At 41.6% G+C, this 18412-nt stretch overlaps 1 protein-coding gene across 3 annotated transcripts in view; it reads right to left on the bottom strand.

Annotated features, from left to right (window-relative positions):
* The window catches only part of LRRFIP2 (LRR binding FLII interacting protein 2), a 118526-nt gene extending 106841 nt beyond the window's left edge, over positions 1-11685 (bottom strand). For all 3 annotated transcript variants that reach the window (XM_027088298.1, XM_027088294.1, XM_027088297.1), the window contains exons 1-2: positions 11575-11685; positions 8917-9073 (exon numbers count right to left, since the gene is read on the bottom strand). The gene's annotated coding sequence lies outside the window, so the exon portion shown is untranslated. The remainder of the gene's footprint in view (positions 1-8916; positions 9074-11574) is intronic.
* Between the last annotated feature and the right edge of the window lie 6727 nt (positions 11686-18412).

Below are 18412 nucleotides of genomic sequence, written 5' to 3'. Positions count from 1 at the left end.
ACACACACACACACACACACACACACACACACACACACACACACACAAAGAGAAAGAAATCATTAATAAAATAACTTCCCAGAAATTCAGGACATGAGTCACCAGATTCAAAGGGCCTACAGAATGTGTAACACAAGTCCTGAGTCCACAGTTATTTCATAGTGAATTATTATATTTAATTTCAAACATGGGGGCAAGGATGATTTTACAAGCTTCCAGGGGTGGAAAAACCAGGTCACATATAAAGGATTAACAATTAGAATTTTCAGTCTTCTGGAAACAAAAAGTAATTCTGGCAACAAGAAGACAATAGAGTGATGCCTTCAAATTCCTGAAAGAAAATTACAGACAACCTATGCCCAGCCACACTGTTCTATTCTCATACTTGATTATTAAAAACACTTCAGACACACAAGTTCTCAAAAATTTACCTCTTTTACACCCTTTGTTAATAAGTTACTAGAAGATACATCTCTAATAAAAGAGAAAATCAAAAGGGAGGAAATTTAGCGTACAGGAAATAAATCCAACACAGAAAAGGCAAAGGAAATTGATACCCAGCGAGGGTGAGGCATCCCAGGAAGAAAGCTACAGATTGAAGCAATGAGATTCAAGAGACATAGTAGAGGGCTGTCACCACCCAAATTCCCACAGCCTTTAAGACTTCTTTTTAATATGAGCTGATCTGGCCCAGGTTTGTATCTGAATTTACTTTGTCTTGACCCCATGTTGATGAAATTCCCGCTGTCCTACCCCCAGGTGCCTAGATTGGCTGAGGCCTTATTTCACACCACGGACACATTTTGCTTTTACCTATTCTTAACGGCTAGAGCAGGAACTGCTTAGAAATAGCACTGTACTTCCCCAACCATATTTCTTCTAGATATTTAGTACCTTGTAAAAACTTCAGCTCTGCCAGGTGCCCTGATTGTGATGAGTCTTATGGTTTCCCAAGACTCATAAGCCAACTTTCCCAAGGACTTACAGAAAGGACTCAAGGAAGACTCTGTTCAGCTTATCTTCTCCTGTAAGCCTTCATTTAATAGTGGCAATATGGACCTTTCTGTTCATAGCTAGGTTTATATTTGCCATTCAGGTTTTCAAAACTGTCCAAAGAAAGATACTGCTTAGGGATACATACTATGGTAGAAACTGGCCTATTGTTCACCAAGGTCACTTCCCTTTTCTGCCCACAGCTATGCTACATTTCACAACCTTCCTTGCATTAAGTACAGCCATTTGACTGAATTCTGGCCAATGGAATGTGGACAAAAGTGACGTATGTATTAGTTCAGGCCCATCAAACTTCCCATGGAATCTACCACTCTCCCTCTCTGCCCTCAAATCTGCCAGCCAGATGCAGACAGCTCAGTGAAACTGTGAAAGTCTTTGAGCCCCAGGGAATGGCAGAGTCACTACATGAAAGGGGCTCGAGTCCCTGGGTGGCTCTGTGGAACCAACTACTCCTTTGCCAGTGCTTCCCAACTCACAGCAGAGATGTGAGTGAGAAATAAGCTTTAACATGTTAAACCACTGAAACTTGGGGGTTTGTTTGTTACAGTAGGTTAGCCTAACTTGACTAACAGACACAAAAAGGTGGTCAAACTATTCAGTTTCTCAAAATTAAACCATGTATTGATTAGGAATACATATTTGGAGGGAGGGATGGGACTGCAGGGCTAGGCAGGGAATGGTCCCAAAAGAGTGATTAACGTGTAAAATGGGATTATGACTACCTGGAGGGGGAAAAGGTGACATTTAAGGATATTTACAGGAAACTTCTAGGATACTGTAATGTTCAATTTCTTGGCCTAGGTAGTAAGACTGCAGCTGCTCATTTTATTATTCTTCCTGAAGCTGTATTTTTGCTTTCTATTTCTCTACAGGTATTTCACAAATAAACCACTAATTATTTTGCTCAAAATAAATCAGAAAGAGTAGACACTTGAAAAATCTGTTGGAGCATTTGGGAAAAATAAGGTGAATAGAAAACTAAGCTAAAAAAAAAAAAAAAAAAAAAAAGGCCTTAACCCCCAGGGGAAAAAAGAAAGTTAAACAAGAAAGGAAACAATCATCATATAATTCTTGGCTTAAGTAGTAAATAATACATATTTAGTTATAATGAAAACACAGATTTAAAATTCCAAAACTGGAATGTTGCAGGGAGAGGAAGTAGGAAGAAACAATGAAGAAATACCACAAAATAACAATAAAAAACAACAGTTTTCCACCATTTGAAGATATTTTAAGTGCACATATATGTTTTTTACACAAAATGGGTTTATAAAATATGTGCTATTTTGTAACCAGCTATGGCAGACAGACACTAAGGTGGCCACCCCACCATGACCCCCAACTCTTGCTGTTCACATCTTTGTGTAAACACCTCCCCAAGAATGTGGGCAGAACTTATGACTTGCTTCTACCAACAGAATATGACAAAGGTTATGAGATGTCATTCCCATGATTATGTCACATTACATAAGACTGTCTAGCCTGCAGACTTGCTCTGGGCTCTCCCTGATGGTCTGATGAAGTGGTGAGACTGGGAAACACCAGAGGGTCAAGAACTTCAGGTTGCCCCTATAAGCTGAGAGCAGCTGGGATTTCCCTGGTGGCACAGTGGTTAAGAATCCGCCTGCCAATGCAGGGGACACGGGTTCGATCCCTGGTTTGGGAAGATCCCACATGCCATGGAGCAACTAAGCCTGTGTGCCACAACTACTAAGCCTGCGTTCTAGAGCCCTCACGACACAACTACTGAGCCTGCACGCCACAACTACTGAGCCCATGTGCTGCAACTACTGAAGCCCGTGCGCCTAGAGCCCATGCTTCGCAACAAGAGAAGCCACCGCAATGAGAAGCCTGCGCACCACAACAAAGAGTAGCCCCCACTCACAACTAGAGAAAGCCCACGCACAGCAATGAAGACCCAACGCAGTCCCCTCCCCAGAAAAAAAAAAAAATTAAAAAAGCTGAGAAAAGCCTTTAGGAGCTTGAAGATAGCCTCTAGATGACGAAGTAACTTCTAGTAAGCAAGAAGCCTCAGTCATAAAACCACAAGAAAATTAATTCTGCCAAAAATCTAAGTGAGCTTAGAAGCAAATTTTCCCCCAGTTGAGTTTTCAGGTGAGAATTCAGCCCAGCCAACATCTGATTGCAGCCTCACCAGACCCTAAGCAGAGGACTCAGTTCAACCTCGCTCAGGCTCCTGCCCCAGAGAAACTGTAGGATAATAAATATGTGTTGTTTTAAGTTGCTAAATTTGTGTACTTTGTTATACAACACAGAAACAAATACAACTGCTTTTAAAACTGTGGATGAATGAATTCAGCAAAGTTGTAGGGATACAAAATCAACACAAAAAAAATCAGTTGCGTTTCTATACACTAACAATGAACAAACCAAAAAGGAAATTAAGAAAACAATACCATTTACAATAAGAAAAAAGAACAAAATAATAGGAATAAACCTAACCAAGAAGGCAAAAGATGTTCACTGAAAACTACAAAACATTGCTGAAAGAAATTAAAGGACTCATAAATAAATGGAAAGCCACCTCAGGTTCATGGATTGGAAAACTTAATATTGTTAAAATGTCAAATACCCAAAGAAATCTACAGATTCAATGCAATCTCTATCAAATCCCAATGACAGTTTTTGCAAAAATAGAAAAACCCATCCCAACATTAAAACTCCTGTGGAATCTAAAGGGACCCCGAATAGCCAAAACAATCTTGAAAAAGAAGAACAAAGTTGAAGATATCACACTTCCTGATTTCAAAACTTACTAGAAAGCTACAGTAACCAAAACAGTGTGGTATTGGCATAAAGAGAGACATATAGACCAACAGAATATAATAGATAGCACTAAAATAAACCCGGCACATGTGGTCAAATGATTTTCAACAAGGGTGTCAAGATCAGTCAATGGGGAATGGACAGTCTTTTCAACAAATGGTGCTGGTAAAACTGGATATCCATATGAAGAAGAATAAAGTTGGACCCTTAGTGTATGCCATATACAAAAATTAACCCTTAGTAGGTCAAAGAAATAAATGTAAGAGCTTAAACTGTCCATACACAAAAAGCTTCCTGACATTGGATATAGCAATAATTTCTTAGATAGGACACCAAAAGCACAGTCAACAAGAGAAAAGTTAGATGAAGTGGATTTCAAAATTAAAACTTTTGTGCATCAAAGTACACTATCAACAGAGTAAAAAAAAAAGTCAACCCATGGAATGGGAGAAAATATTTGCAAATCATATATCTGATAAGGGATTAATAACGAATATATAAAGAACCCCTAAAACTCAACAACAACAACAAAAACAACCCATTCAAAGATGGGCAAAGGACTTGAATAGATATTTCTCCAAAGAAGATATACAAATGGCCAAAAAGCATGTGAAAAGATGCTCAACATCACTAATCATTAGGGAAATGCAAGTCAAAACGCAATGAGATAGCACCTCATACCCATTAGAATGGCTATTATTTTTAAAAAGAAAGAAAGAAAGAAAGAGAGAGAATAATTAAGTGTGTCAAGGATGCAGAGATATTACAACCCTGTACACTGTAAAATGGCGCAGCTGCTGTGGAAAATGGTACGGCAATTCTTCAAAAAATTAAACACAGAATTACTATATGATCCAGCACTTCCATTTATGGATATATACCCAAAAGAAATGAAAGGATGGACTCAAACAGATATACACTTGTGTTCGTAGCAGCATTATTCACAATAGTCAAAAGGTGGAAGCAACCCAAATGTCCATTAACAGGTGAATGGATAAACAAAATATGCTATATATCTATATCTATATGATGAAATATTATTCAGCCTCAAAAAGGAGTGAAATTTTCATACATGCTACAACATGGATGAAGCTTGAGGACATTATGCTAAGGGAAATAAACTAGTTTTTAAAAGACAAATACCACATGAGTCCACTTATATGAGGTACCTACAGTAGTCAAATTCATAGGGACAGAAGGTAGAATAGTGGTTACCAGAGGCTGGGGGGAATGAGGATTATTGTTTAATGAGCACAGAGTTTTCATTTGGGAGGATGAAAAATTTCTGGGGATGGATGTTGGTGATGGCTACACAACAATGTGAATGTACTTAATGCCAATGAATTGTATACTTTAAAATGCTGAAAATGGTAAATTTTATGTTATGTGTATTTTACAACTAAAAAACCACTTTGGATAGAGAGCAAAAGATGAGTGTAGTAAGACAGGAGGACAGCGACCCTCTTATTTCCTTGACTATCTACTTAGACATAGTGATAACCATGATAGGGGAAAAACATCTAATCTAACCCTACAATGAATTTTTCCCCCCTATTTTTAGTCCTATAATCTATGCATCACTTAACTGGAATACTTCTCTTTTTTTTTTAATAGAAACAACATGTATGCTTACTAATTATATTGTAATTATACAATAAATATTACAATAAATACAATAATTATATTGTTTGTTATCATAAATGATTAAACCATTTAACAGAGAAATAAACATTTTAACATCCTAATCCTCTGCACACAGCATACTCTACTTAAGGCAGAAATCAGACAGCCAAAAAACTGCTCCTAGCTGTTAAAATGTTTCTATTGAGGAAAGTGGGAGATGTAGAAAGAATAACAAAGTGATCAGAATAAGCAACTTAAAAGTTAAATTTGTTTCCTAAAGCAGTAAAGATATTTTGTATCAAAAGTAGTTAAAATTTTGGTGTTCATAATGAAAGAAAACTAAGATATAGAGGGTTCAAATTGAAAGCACTGGAAAAAGATGACTATGATTTTAAAGTAATAATCTACTTCTGAGAAAATAAAAACACTCTGATAAGCCGCTGCACGCCAAGGTTTTCCCAACCTCTTTTCCGCTCTCTCCCCTCTGCTCTGTTCTAATCCCACTCTTTTAGGAGGAGGAGGGGAAGGCCGAAACAGGGAAGGGATATAACAAGATAATAGGAATAAACCCGATAATAGGAATAGAGAAGAGAGAAAAATATTCCTATTATTTTTTCCCCTCACACTGAATACTAAATACATCATCATCATCAAATGCTAACAATCCAAATTTCTGAGGGCAAGAAAAACTCAATTTCCTGGAGTGCCAACCTAACCTAAGGCAAAAGAAAGGAAACTATCTGCGGGCCTTGCATCTATAAATGAAGTCTGTATGCCGAATTCTTCAACCAACCTCCACTCTAATCCAAGGCTGCGGATAAATATGGTGACATGAACCTTGATCAAAAGACTGGCACACTAAGCCCTTTAACTGCTTTCTAGCCTAAGAAGTGAGATCAGTTAAAGAACTTCAAACCCAAGTACTTTATTCACTTAGTACAGAAAGACCAAGGTTTTCATGAGAAAGCACCTGGTACAGAAAGGCAGCTATGCTGGGACACAGCATCTGGTAATAAGCAAGAGTTTAAAGAGATAACTTCCTGATATTACACATGCTACTGTACAGTTCTATGGGAAGAAGAGAATGAGAATTTGGGAAGAAGCTGATTTCTCTGTATAAACTCAAAATAATTCTGTAAAACAGCCCATCATTCCCAGTGTCCTTTTGATCCCAGGGACAAGTGTGAAGGTCTCTGAATTGGACTACCATTTCAACTCGGGGCATGACCTCCCTGTGTGGGTAACAGTAATGTCTTTCCCCTGCTGTAAAACATTTGACTGATCCCCGCCAAACACTCTCAGAACCAGACATGACATCAATACTGGTACAATCCTGTGCTCCTCTTTGTGCACATTTTTCTAAAATGCTGGCCTCGTTAGTTCTCCTTAATCATGCTCATTCCCTAAAAAGGGAAGACCAAAAAAAACTGGATCCTAGGATACGCATGCTAAGCACATTTTCACCCCAAAACTTAGCCTTAATCTTCTGAAGGCAAATGTCCTTTATAAGCTCCCTCTTCTGTTGTTGCCACTTTTCCTAAACCGCAGGCCTTCCTGACTTGCAGTGGGGCCAGGATAGATTGTGGTTATGTGGTGGGTTCTGTCAGATGAGCTTTGACAAGGCCTCAGAATAGACCCTGGGCACCAGCCAGGGAAACTGCCACTCACAAGTTCCAACTTCATCCTCATATGTTAGTCCCTCAGCACTTTTTTTTTCCACTAGTCTCTCTCATTTTAAAAGGGCAAAGATTCCTGAACCTCCTCCCGGTCATGAGTGAGCTGTATAACATTGAAATTAAAAATGTAAACCTCCTTTATTCTGTTCACAAACACTTTGAAGAATAAAGATTAAATCTGTACCTACCTTTTGCCTTGAGAAATTAATCCATCAATAGCACTTTGGTTTGCAAAAGGATTTTGGATCTCAAACCCCACAGAGGTTTATTTTATTAGGAATAGACTAGGCTATGGAAGATACAGGAAGAGAGAAGGTAGGCCATTTATTTCCCATGTGACTAATAATATGGTAGCAGACTTCTGCAGGGCAAGAAGTAAAACTATATACAATGTTTTTAATTGATATTGGTCATCAAATCCTAAAACAATCAAGCTACTACAAAAGGCACTCATTTAACTAGTATTACCAAATATAAATGAAGTAGTTCGTCTGTAATAGCACAGTCTTCAAGGTACAGTACTTTTACCTTTACCTGTATAAATAAAATTACCCAGCTGTCACTCTAAAATGTTGAAAATTACCTTATAAAATACATTTACAGTATATTTTTAAATTGTGAGGATAAAGAATACAAAGCAATTAAGCACTCTTTTCTCCTACAAGGTTAAGAAAAAGGTAACTTCTATTATAAAATAAATCCCAATATAAGCTTGAAATAAATTTTTAAAACTTCACAATTTAATTCCCAAACTTACATTCACACTTTCAGAAGTAAATTCCATATACACACTTATGCACTAGAGCAAAGACTTACATATGAGTTGTTCCTTACAGCAGTGTTAGTGGAAAGCTAAAAACAACCTAAATGTCTGTCAATAGGGAATGTTAAAATAAGTTATGGAAAATGAACAAGCTATGGTTCATCTACACTAGGCAGGACATCCATTCTTTTTAAAAATTAGATGGACATATGTGCTAATATACAATGATCTCTAAGACATATCAAAGGTAAGAATGAAAGGTATAGGACATTCCTCCTAAACATAGGTGATTATATATGCAAGAGAAAATTTGGAGAGAGATACACAGGAAACCATTAAGAGTGGTTGCTTGGATTATGTAGTCAGCGTAGGGGGTGGGGGAAGAAGGTTAGAAGTTTATTGTGGAAAGAAAACTTCCTTTTCACCATATAACATTTTCTTTTTAAATGTTTAGCAATTTTAAAAAGTCCCACAAACATCTGAACCCATGAAGTGAGCACTCCCCTTCTATGGACGCCATTTCTTCCCTCTTCTTTTTTTTAAAAAATAAATTAATTAATTAATTAATTTATGGCTTCATTGGGTTTGCGCATGGCCTTAGTTGCTCTGCAGCATGTGGGATCTTCCCGGACCAGGGATTGAACCCATGTCCCCTGCACTGGCAGGCAGATTCTTAACCACTGCACCACCAAGGAAGTCCCTTCCCTCTTCTTAACCACCTGTATTCTTATCTACTGCTCTCCCCACCACTAGACCAAAACAGAAGCATACATATGGAGCAAATCTCAGAGCTTCTACAAGAAACAGAATTCTCTCTCCATTCCCCAACCAAAATAAAGATATAATAGAATAAATGAAAAAGTATTAGCATATAATAAACCCAGTTTTTAGCCCAGTGTTTGATTCCTTTTAAGTGTGGCTTAATTTATTGTAGGCCAAAAAGTTTTTAAAGTGAAAGCACAATGTGCAACACACAAAAAATCATTTCTAATGGTATCCTATCTATTACCTTAAAGGAAAGAATGGAGAAAGAGCCAAAGTTATTTTACTCACAGGGTAAACTTTGCTCAATTCCTTCCTTCTGAAGTTTTAAAAGTTGAGTTTTGAATGATGGTCATAAAGTCTTTATTTGCAAACTGGATAAGGTGGTACAGTTTTCCTGTTAAAGGACCATCTCTCCGTTCAGATTCTCCAGAGAGAAAGCAACCACCTAAAAGGAAAAGGCTATGAAATGGTCTCTATGTAGGTGCAATGGAAAGTGCTTCTATGCTGAGGACAGAAGAACTGTATTTCCTCTAAAATGATCCTCATCGACATTCCCAACACGCTATAGGGAGTTTTTTTAAATATATATATCATCATCAATTCTGTTCCTCTTCCAACTAGGAGCAGGGTAAACAATTCACAAACAGCTTTGCAAGAAACTGCTCCCTCTCTCTCATTTCTAGTAAAGATCAGTTTTTGGTTTTGTTTTGAGAGAAAAAGACTCTACTTTGCCAAATATATTCCCCGTATCACTTTTTTCCTTCATTGTGGAGATGCTTAAATCCTGACCTAAGAAGGCTTCTCTTGCATATCTACCTATCAGGACTGTCAGTTCAGGCGGTTTCCACAAGGGATTTTCCAAAAGGGAATAGCTGTTCACTGGAAACTGAAACTCTTAAGTCCACTATTAGCTGGACACAAATCAAAAGCAACATTAGGGAACGCTCTGAATATAAGAATGGATATCCAAGGAAATAAGATGCGGAAATTTAGTCAAAGAATTAAAGGAATTTAGTAAGCAAGACCAACAGGGTAAACTTACCATTACTTTACAACTGATAACTAACTAAAGTTCCTTATAAATCAAAATCAAGGTAAAATAAGCTGACTTCCAAAAAGAAGAAAAAGAAAAGAAGGCTAAGAGTATCAAGAACGCTGTGATTCAGTCATTTTGCTTAGCAACACGTTAAAAGCCAAAATGATCAAATTACATTTCTGCAATAAAAAGTTATTTCTAGTTTAAAATGAATTCATTCCAATAATGAATCACCACTTCAATACACACTTTCTTCTCCATCAGAACTTAAATATGATCTCAGTATAGTCTCATTGCACATCTTTAAGGGCAGATTCCCCCAAATGGGTAAGGCCTTTCACTCAAGACTCTTCTGTGTACCGCAGGTTCTTTCAGTGAAGTTTTTCCTGCCTTAAAGATGTAGCTCTCCTTTTCACCGATATTTATTTTGTTTCTGGACACTTACCTTCCTTTATTTATCTTCCCACATTTGGCAAAAAAAGAAAGTGGGTAAAATCACAACAATCCACTTAGGAACTAACAAACTATTCTAAATCCAAAGCTTCTGCAAAAGTTCACTTTTTATTTCCTTACCATACTTCATGACAATAAATATGCAGCAACAAACCTAACAAAGCATCAATACAACACTTCCTATGAGCAAGGGCATCTAATTAAACAGGCAGTAACAAACCTCTAGCTTTCCTCTATTCCAAGTTTAATATGTATATCAATGATTCACAAAGCGAGTGACCTAACTTCCTAAATGAATCACACTTTCCGAAATTCTTATTCTACATGAGTATAATACTGGGTCATCATCTCTACATGTGTTAAACAGAGCATGATGTTTGTTAAACGGTTAATTCTGCAAGACCTTCAAACCACAGCAAACGCCAAGTCCCTGCCAACTAACCCTTACCTGCAACACTTTGCCTTTTCCAACAATTGCACCTCTTCATACAGAAGCATCCCCCAAATAAACATTTTACCTTGAAACAATGTTATTTTAAACACTAATTAAGAACTGATCCATCCACACCCTGCTCTCCATCTCTGTGGTTCCATTACTGTATCCACATTCTCTTCCCATTGTGATGCCATAAAAAAGTAACGGGCACTGTTATCCTTACATATTATCTTTTAATCAATGAACCTACGCTGCAGCTTTTCTTTTTAGGGCAGAAATGCTGAGTCATTAAGTGGAAACTCAAAGAAAATACGCTACAAAGAGTTACAGTTTAGGATGCAACATTTCCCTGGCCAGGTCTCCGCAGCCTTATATTTGTATCTCCCACGGTGGAAAAAGTAGAGCAAACACTTGCACTTTTCCGTCCCCTCGAAGAAAGAAAAAGACACGGGTTTCCTTAGGTCCTCCGGCTTCCTGCGGGATATCCACGAGCACGAGAAGCAGGCCTGGCTGGAGCTATATAGCTTAACAATCTGGGTGTGAATAACACCTCGCATTAGTCAAGCATTAACCCTGACACTCCTAACAAGCGCCTGTTATGCCCGCGCTTCAGCTCGGGTCAAGGAGGAAGAAAAAAAATCCCACAAAAGCGCTACGCCCTCCACCGGCCTGACACCCTTCCCCGGGGTGGCCGGACGGGTACAGAACCGAAGGAGTGCCGCGTCCGGGGTGCAGGAGAAGGAGCCCCGAGCACTCGAAGCGGAGAGACAGCGGCCCGAGTTCATTTCTCCCACAATGGGAGTAACGCCGTCCTCGCTCGCGGACCGAGGCTGCGCGTTCGAGACCCGGCGTGAAGCCCGAGGACGCCGCAGGCAGGGGGCAACCTCGACCCCGGGGTCCGCCTGGGGGCCCGGCCCCTAGCAGGAGTCCGCGGCGGCGCGGACCTCGCCAGGCTGCAGAGGCCGGGAAGGTGGCCCCGCTCCCCGCTCCCCTCCAGGCCGGCGGGAGGAGCGGCCCTTACCTGTCTCCGGGCGCGGGCTATGGCTGCGACGCCGCCCGGGAAGGGCCGGAGCGCAGCTCGCCGGCCGGGAGCTCGCCGGGGCGAAGGGCGAGGGACGCGGGGGACGGACTGAGTCCTGGGTCCCCGGCCAGGCGGGCCGGGCTGGATGCGGCGGCTCCCGGCGCGGCAGCCGGTCGGTCAGTCACGCCGATGTCCCTAGGCGCCGCGGCTGAGACAGCGGGAACCGGCCCCCAGGAGGAGCCGCAGCCCGAGCGGCGGGCGGCGGAGGCGGAGGAGAGGCGGAGCCACAGTGTCTACGACCCGCTCACCCGGAAGCAGTTGTGGTCGCGGTAGCGCGCGCTGCGGGACGAGCTTTTCCCCCAGCCACCGGCTGCGCACCGCCTGTGGGGAAGAGGTTTGGGACCGCGGGTAAGGTGGAGGCCCGGGTGGCCTCCCGAGGTGGCTCCTCCGGGCCCGCGGGGCCCACCCAACCCCTCCGACCCAGGACCGGGTCCGGGAATGTGAATTGATGCGCGTGCCCGTTCGAGGCAGCCCCTGCCCTGGTTACCTCCAAACTGTCCGGCCTAGTGGGCTTGGGTGAGTGGGCCCGGGTGGCAGTTCTAACGGTAGGAACGAAGGTGGGTGGGTGTGGTCGAAATGCTGAAAGCCTTATTTCCAAAATGAATGATTTTGAAATGATTTCCGTAGAAGAATGCTGGGGGCGAGGGGGGAAGAATATAGAGTCCGTTAAATATCTGATGGACACGGACCTGTCCTTCATTCCGGAAGTATCTCTCGAGATCCACCAGGTTCAAGGCCCTGGAGAAAGACCGGGTCCTGCGCTTTGGGAAGCTCATCTTCTAGTAGGGTAGACGGATTTAAGCAAACAAGGCAATGACAGATTGCGATGCGGCTCCGCAGGAAATACACAAAGGTGGTGAGAGATTTTGTGGGCGAGACCTCTGGCAGGATGGGATGGTTGGAGAAGACCTCTAGAGGGAAGTGGTAGTTGAGCAACCTCCTGGGAAGAAGGCACGAAATACACTTCGACACCACTTTACATCCAGGGACTGTAGGTTCCAGAACCCCCTGAATAAGCCCACAATTCCATGTTAAGAACCTGGCTCTAATGCCTTCCAAGGGCTGTTTCTCTGCTGCCCACCCCTGCGATTTCAGAAGGCTTGCTCTCCCTTTAGAGTTCATGAGGGCTGGAGTATGGCACTGCGAGGGAGGCATGAATTAGGGAACTTTGGTCTCTAGGCAGTGAGACATCAACAGGTGGCTTCACCACAGGAGAATTATCATACCATCAGCCTTGAAAGACAAAATCTCTAACCTCGCACTTTCTCTTTCCATGTCACTATTTTTCTCAGACCTGTGAGCAAACACTGAAACTATGGTTTTCACCTGGGATCAATAGGGGCTTAATATTCCCAAAAGATCATACTATGTTATGATCTGAATAAAAGGATTAATGACATATTTTTGCTAAATCAGTTAAAGATAAAATAAAAAGAGGACTTTCAAGAGAGAACCTATTCAGGTACCTGAATAATACCAATAAATCCAATAATGTTTATTAAATATTTAAGTTTATATAACTGCATAATTAATGGAAAGATTGGGTAATATTAGGATTAGATGCTCTTGCTTTTTAAAATTTTACTCCTTAGCCACTTGTTTTGGCTCATAGCAAATTAACAGAGAAAGAAAGGTTTTGCCATATCTTCTGGGAAAACTGGGAGGAAGCTCACACTTATTGACTACCTACTATTTGCACAGCATTGTACTAAGCTATTAAATATATTATCCCTTTCAGTACTAGGACCAGCCTTGAGATATGGAGATTATTATACCCATTTTAGTAACAAAGACATTGAGATTCAGAGCAATTATGACTTGCCTAAGGTAACAAAACTAGTAGCTGAGGGTCAGAATTTGAAACTCTAGTCTTTCTGGCCCTAATTCCCCTTTTACTTTATGCTATATTGCTGTACTTTAATATTTAAAAAGGAAATATAAATGAAGTGTATGGCCAAGCAAATTTCTATATTGCTCATAATTTTATTATGAGTGTATACTTTAAGGTAGAGTGGTATGAGGCAATTTTGGAACTTCTCTGTATTTTTACTTCTCCCACTATAGGATATTTGCCATCTGTTGCCAAAAAAACTATTCCACTTGTTTTAAAGTTCACAATGGGGACTTCCCTGGTGGTCCAGTGGCTAAGACTCCGCACTCCCAATGCAGGGGGCCTGGGTTCGATCCCTGGTCAGGGAACTAGATCCCATATGCAGCAACTAAAGATCCTGCATGCCGCAACTAAGACCTGGCGCATCCAAATAAATAAATATTAAAAAGAAGTTCAGGGCTTCCCTGGTGGCGCAGTGGTTGAGAGTCTGCCTGCCGATGCAGGGGACACGGGTTCGTGCCCCGGTCCGGGAGGACCCCACATGCCGCGGAGCGGCTGGGCCCGTGAGCCATGGCCACTGAGCCTGCGCGTCCGGAGCCTGTGCTCCACAACGGGAGAGGCCACAACAGTGAGAGGCCCGCGTACCGAAAACAAAACAAAAGTTCATGATGGCATGTGTCTTTTAAAGGCTCCCAAGAATGTTATAAAGTATGACACTAACATTTTGTCATTGCAAGGGGATCCTGACTAAATGCATCACTCTGAACTGTTTCACAACAGTCTTTCCCTGCACATTCTTTCTGCCAAAAATGTGTGTTCCCAAATCTTTATGGAATAATTCTGACATGTGAATGCCCCCAGGTCTGTGTGGGCTGTCCGCTCTAGGGACATATTAATAGATGAAGGAAAATTTTGAAAGTGTTTATATGGTTTTGAGCAATGAGGTGGTAGGATCTGTATATTTTTGTTCATTTCATATCAGATCCTTCACATTTTTCTTTGATGATGTCAAGAAATACAAATTTTCCTTTCTCAAGAGCAAACACTCATTTTTGTGGCTTTCACAAAATTGACTTTTGCAAACACAACACTATGTTTCACTCTACACACATCTCTGGAAAACATTAGCAAACATTAAAAATAGGATGCTACTTTTCAGAGCCCAGTATTTTTATTAGTAAAGTGTATATGTAGCATACTTTGAAAGAATTTTTAAAATTTTGGTTAACTTCTTACAAACCTATGGAAACCTAGCAAAGCAACAGTCTGTGACTGCTGAGTATGTATATTTGCTTTAAGCTCTCTTTCCAAACATTATTTCTTATCTAGATTTCCTATTTTTTTCTTGCTTTCCTATTTTTGGGGGTGGGGAGGGGAATAACTATAGACTCACAAGAAGTTACAAAAATAGTACAGACAAGTCCTGTGTACTCTTTACCCAGTTTCCCCCATTGGCAGCATCTTACATAACCTATAATACATTATTAAAACTAAGAAACTGACATCTTATCATCTTTAGACTTTTAGTTTCTTTTTGTGTTTCATCATATCAGAAAATTACCACTTTGCAACAATTCATTTCTGTTATATCTGGCGCTTCTCCCTTTCCTTAATTAGCAGACGACAATATCAATAAGCTTGCCACAATACTCGTCTGGAATTACAAGTTTACTAAAAAATTCTGTGGGTCAACACACTTAAAAGTGATTTATTTGTAAGATTTTTGTTTTTTCTGCTTATATTGTTCCATGTCTTCCTGCCCTAATAAACATATAAATGTATACAATCTGCGTATGTGTGTGTTTTAATACATCCTCTGACCACTGAAATGTTTTCAGAGATTGCTATTAAAGTAAAAGAATGCAGGGTTTCCCTGGTGGCGCAGTGGTTGAGAGTCCGCCTGCCGATGCAGGGGACACGGGTTCGTGCCCCGGTGCAGGAAGATCCCACATGCCGTGGAGCGGCTGGGCCCGTTAGCCATGGCCGCTGAGCCTGCGCGTCCCGAGCCTGTGCTCCGCAACGGGAGGGGCCACAGCGGTGAGGGGCCCGCGTACCGCAAAAACAAACAAACAAACAAACAAAGAATGCAAAGGTCCTCATTTGACTGGGAAAAGAAAGAAAAAAGTTTGTAAACATCTAACTATCCGAATGAGAATGCTGTGGTCTGTTGGTTTGGAAGCCAGATCTCACTTATGGCTAATTCTAGCTCCATATGGATTCTCCTAGCCAGAGCAGCTCATCCTTTACTCCACCAGAGAGCAAACGAAGGAAAGAGAAGTGTAAGTTACTTTCTTCAGACTTAGTGATGAGGAAAGGTTGATGAGAAGGGAGAATTTGGAAATTCGTGTAGGTATCAGTTATGTATAAATGCCTAATCACAGATAATCAAGTGATGGCTCTTCTGCATTGTATATACATTGTAAATGAGTAATCAAACATTCTTCATATTACAGCTCATTTAGCAAACTTACTCATCTACTGTATACCAGGCCCCCAGTTAGGCACTAGTAACACAACAGGATCTTTTTTTTTTTTTTTTTTTTCGGCCCGCGGGCCTCTCACTGTTTTGGCCTTTTCCGTTGCGGAGCACGGGCTCCGGACATGCAGGCTCAGCGGCCATGGCTCACGGGCCCAGCCGCTCCGTGGCATGTGGGATCTTCCTGGACCGGGGCACGAACCCGTGTCCCCTGCATCGGCAGGCGGACTCTCAACCACTGTGCCACCAGGGAAGCCCAACAGGATTTTTTTTTTTTTTTCTGTACGCAGGCCTCTCACCGCTGCGGCCCCTCCCGCTGCGGAGCACAGGCTCCGGACGCGCAGGCCCAGCAGCCACGGCCCACGGGCCCAGCCGCCCCGCGGCATAAGGGACCCCTCCCCCCGGGCCGGGGCACGAACCCGCGTCCCCTGCATCGGCAGGCGGACCCCCAACCACTGAACCACCAGGGAAGCCCAACAGGATCTATTTTTTAAGTATTAAGCTCTTACTATGTGTCAAGATACTTCCTAGATGCTAGGGATTCAAGGAGAAGTTAAAAAGCTGTGTTTCCTTCTCTCAGGAAACTTACTGTCTGGTAAGGGAGATAAACGATCACACAAAATTAACTTTATAATCCTAATAGGTATTACTAAGGGTAGGTATGTGGTGCATGAGGGTGAGGTAGGAGAGACAGGCCCCAGGCTGAGCAGCTGTAACTGGTCTCCTGCTGATGCTTTGAGATGGGAAACCAGCAGGAGCATTGGGCCCTGACTGGGTGCATTCTTGTGGATTTCCCGGCCCAGCACATGTGCAGAAGAGGCCATCAGGCTAGGGGAAGGACAAAAGGAGGGAGAAGGTGCCAGCTGGAGTCCATCTTGGCTGAGAGATGCGTGCGCACACCAGGACAAGCTATGGAGATGACTGGCCAGAGACAAGCTGGAAAACTGCCCCTAATAAGCAATCTAAGCTGCCCCTATTGGGGGCAACTCACTCTGAGCTCACTGTGTGTTCCACACATATTTTTTTTTTCACACATACTTTGTTCCTTCCACACGTACTTTGTTTCTAATAAATGCTTTTATCTTTTTCACAATCTTGGTCTCTTGGCTGAATTATTTCTTCAAAGAAAACACAAAGGTCCTTCTTCCAGCTTTTGACCACAGGAATCAAGGGCATCAAAGTGGAACTCAACCTAATCAGAAGTATCAGAAATGACTTCTCCTAGCAAGAGATGCTCTGAGCCAAGATTTAAAACTGCTTCAGAGTGAACTCAGTGCAGAAGTTGGGGAAGAGAAAGGAAGGGTCTCAGGATGTCTCAGGATGGGACAAGCAGTCTCAGGGTCTATAAAGAAATGAGGGAGATAATGTGAGATGAGTCTAGAGAACCAAAGGCCCACCATGCAGGGCCTTACAGGCTTCCTAAGGATTCTTATCTTTGTTTTGAAAGCAATGCAAATGAACTGAAGAGGTTTTAGTAGGAATGACATGATCAGACTTTGCGGTTTTAAATGATCACTCTAGCTTCAGTGTAAAGAATTCATTCTTTAAATAAATGTGACCTGGGTGCGCACTATAGGCCAAGCACTGGTCTGCACACTGAGTACACAGTGGTGGACAAAATGCACAGACTCCCTGTCTTTGAGGATCTTACAGACAATACATAAATAGTACATAAGATGGTGGGAAGTGCTATCAAGAATATTGGAACCCAGGTAAGAATAAGAGGGTGGGGTGCTGTTGCTATTTTATTAGCTTGAACTATATGAAAGTACTGATCTTTTTGTATCTTTTTTCTTTTTAACCTCAGGATGATATTAAGTTTATATGGTACAGCCTGGTAGGATGACATTAGTGTTATACTGTTCAACCTAATATTTGGAAGAGTCAGAGAAGACCTAATGAGGTGATGCAAAGAAAGAGGCAAGCTGTGCAAATTTGTGGTGGGGAGAGCATCCCAAGCTAAGGGAAAGCAAGCGCAAAGGCCCTAAAGCAAGAATGTACTTACCATGTTTGAGGAGCAAAGAGGAGGCCAGTGTGGCTGAAGAGTAATGGACAAGAGGGAGGAATGGTAGTAGGGACCAGAGCGTGCTGGGTCTTGTAGACCACAGTAAGAAATTGGCTTTTCCTCTTTGAATGATGTAAGCTGTTGAGGAGTTTTGAGCAGAGGAGCTACACAATCTGTCATCTTGAAAAGGACTGCTCTGTTATTGGTATACAGAGGGATCACTGTAAAATTTTTCAACTTTGCTGTATCCTTTAAATTTTTCCTAATAAAATGAGAAGACTTTCCGCTGCTGGATTGTAAACAGACTTTAGTGGGGGGAAGGATGAGATCAGGAAGACCACTATTGCAATAATTCAGATAGTAGTGAAGATAGTAAGAAGTGGTTAGATTCCAAATATATTTTGAAGATAGAGCCAGTAAGCTTTGCTTATAGAATGGCTGCCAGATGTGAGAAAAAAGATAACAC

The sequence above is a fragment of the Aethalodelphis obliquidens genome, unplaced genomic scaffold (genome assembly GCF_003676395.1).
Source record: "Aethalodelphis obliquidens isolate GAN/ISIS:26980383/991018 unplaced genomic scaffold, ASM367639v1 scaffold62, whole genome shotgun sequence".
NCBI lineage: Eukaryota > Metazoa > Chordata > Mammalia > Artiodactyla > Delphinidae > Aethalodelphis > Aethalodelphis obliquidens.
Note: the sequence above shows the minus strand (reverse complement) of the source record. Positions and strands in the feature narration are given on the sequence as shown.